Source organism: Otolemur garnettii, unplaced genomic scaffold, assembly GCF_000181295.1.
Source record: "Otolemur garnettii isolate 467f Iridium unplaced genomic scaffold, OtoGar3 scaffold00007, whole genome shotgun sequence".
In the NCBI taxonomy this organism is placed as follows: domain Eukaryota; kingdom Metazoa; phylum Chordata; class Mammalia; order Primates; family Galagidae; genus Otolemur; species Otolemur garnettii.
This window is the reverse complement of record NW_003852402.1, coordinates 25,337,019-25,339,415: the sequence shown is the minus strand read 5'-3', so window position 1 is coordinate 25,339,415 and position 2,397 is coordinate 25,337,019.

Here is a 2,397-nt window from a genome sequence, read left to right as displayed (position 1 = left end):
TGTAGCTCAAGTGGCTAAGGCGCCAGCCACATACACCTAAGGTGGCAGGTTCGAATCCAGCCCGGGACCGCCAAATAACAATGATGGCTGCAACCAAAAAATAGCCAGGCGTTGTGGCGGGTGCCTGTGGTCCCAGCTACTTGAGAGGTGGAGGCAGGAAATTCGCTTGAGCCCAGGAGTTGGAGGTTGCTGTGAGCCGTGATGCCACAGCATTCTACCCAGGGCGACAGCTTGAGGCTCTGTCTCAAAAAAAAAAAAAGAATCGATGGTAGGCCAGGTGAGGTGGGTCACACCTGTAATCCTAGCACTCTGGGAGGCCAAGGCAGGTGGATTGCCTGAGCTCAGGAGTACGTGACCAGCATGGGCAAGAGCAAGACTTTGTCTCTAAAAACAGCTAGACATTGTGGCAGGCACCTGTAGTCCCAGCTACTTGGGAGGCTGAAGCAAGAGGATCACCTGAACCCAAGAGTTTGAGGTTGCCGTGAGCTATGATGCCATGGCCCTTACCAAGGGTGACAGAGTGAGACTTTGTTTCAAAAAAAAACAAAAAACAAAAAAACAAAGGATGGCAGCCAGGTGCAGTGGCTTGCACCTATAATCTGAGCATTTTGGAAGGCTGAGGCTAGAGGATTGCTTGAGGTCAGGAGTTGGAGATCAGCCTGAGCAATATAGCAAGACCCTGTCTGTAAAAAAATTTTTTTAATTAGCTGGGTATGGTGATGTGCTCCTGTAGTCTCAGCTACTTGGGAGGCTGAGGTAGGAGGATTGTTTGAGCCCAGGAATTTTGAGTTTGCAGTGAGCTGTTATTTTGCCATTGCACTCTAGCCTCGACAACAGAGCAAAACATGTCTCAAAACAAAAGAAAACATGAAGTAGTTTTTATATGCAGATTCAGTGTCACTTTGTCTTTCAACACTGTATGTATTATTCTGATTTATGTGTTATCATTAAAATTATCCCAAACATGCAAGAAACCATTTCAAAAATTAATGTTGAGAATGATCATTTAATTTTTTTTTCAATGCTATCTTTCAGAAATGAAACCTTTAAAGAACACAAAAATATTTCATTACTCTCCTATTTGCCCAAAGCAATGAAAGTTCCTCCATAATATTTGTTGGAATGGCAAGCTCATTTTGTAAAACAGTAAGAAGGAAAGCTCAAGCTTTTTTTTTTTTGCAGTTTTTGGCCAGGGCTGGGTATGAACCCGCCACCTCCGGTATATGGGGTCAGCACCCTACTCCTTTGAGCCACAGGCACCGCCCCCAAGATCTCTCATTTTTATGTCTCAGAAAAGAGCCTAATTTGAGCCCTGAGTACTTGAAAAACTTTCTTGCCATGAGATCCTTTTAAATGGCCAGAGTGCTAGACAAATTTCACAACAGTAGAACTTAATATGCTCCCACTCACCCAAATAATGGAACAATTCTAAAAGACAGAAACAGATACTGATTTTGTATAAATAAGTGTTCCCACTGCTCCCCTGGGGGACTTAAATGAGCCAAGTGAATTAAAGACTCTCAGTTTCATTCCCATGCACAGACGCCAGTTCACCGAGTACCTCTAAACTGCCCAGCACGTGAGGTGAAATTTTGGCTGGCTTTATACAATAAATATTACTTGATAATTTGCTGAAGTCAGGAGGCTTTTTACAAGCACGGTGCCCTTCCCAAATGAAAGCACAGGCAGTAATATGCTCGGGAATCAGATTATGAAATGTTAAGTGTTAGCTGCTGGGCCAGCCAACAGTTTTAACCTCCCTCCGTATGAGAGGCAGAGATACAAGGCAGGTGGACTGCTCAATAATTAGCACCAAGTGCACAGAACAACTCCTAAGTATCTAGTGATATTTAGGAAGGCATGGGGGAACATACAAATGAGAATAATTAGGCCAAATAAGGAAACAGCTCATTACCTTCAAACCTGAAATCTTGTTATATTCACTGGCCTAACATAACTGACGATTTAAATTTCCCGATACAGAGCCCAGCACAAGAGGGCTACGTATATGTTTAGCACATGGGAAGAATGTGGGCTTGAAAGGGGTCTGAGGCGGTAGCCCAGGGCCCCTGAGAACATAGAGATACGTAGGTTCCCGTTCTTCCAGCACTCTAGCGGGGATCCTGTACCACAAATTATTTAAGGTGGCAACAGTGGTTTGGGAAGCAAGAACACCCATTGTTCGTAGTGTAACAGTTTTTGCAAACTGTGGTTCAGAAGGATTTTATGATACTAAATACAATTTGTTGAGAGGTAATGTGTTGTTTTTTTAAAAAAAAAAAACTGGAAGCAAATTTTTAAAAAACACAAAGTTATCATTTCCCTTCTATCTTTTGGTCTTTCCTTACTGTAAATGATACTGGAATTAAGTCTGTTTGAAATTTTCTAAATGCATGA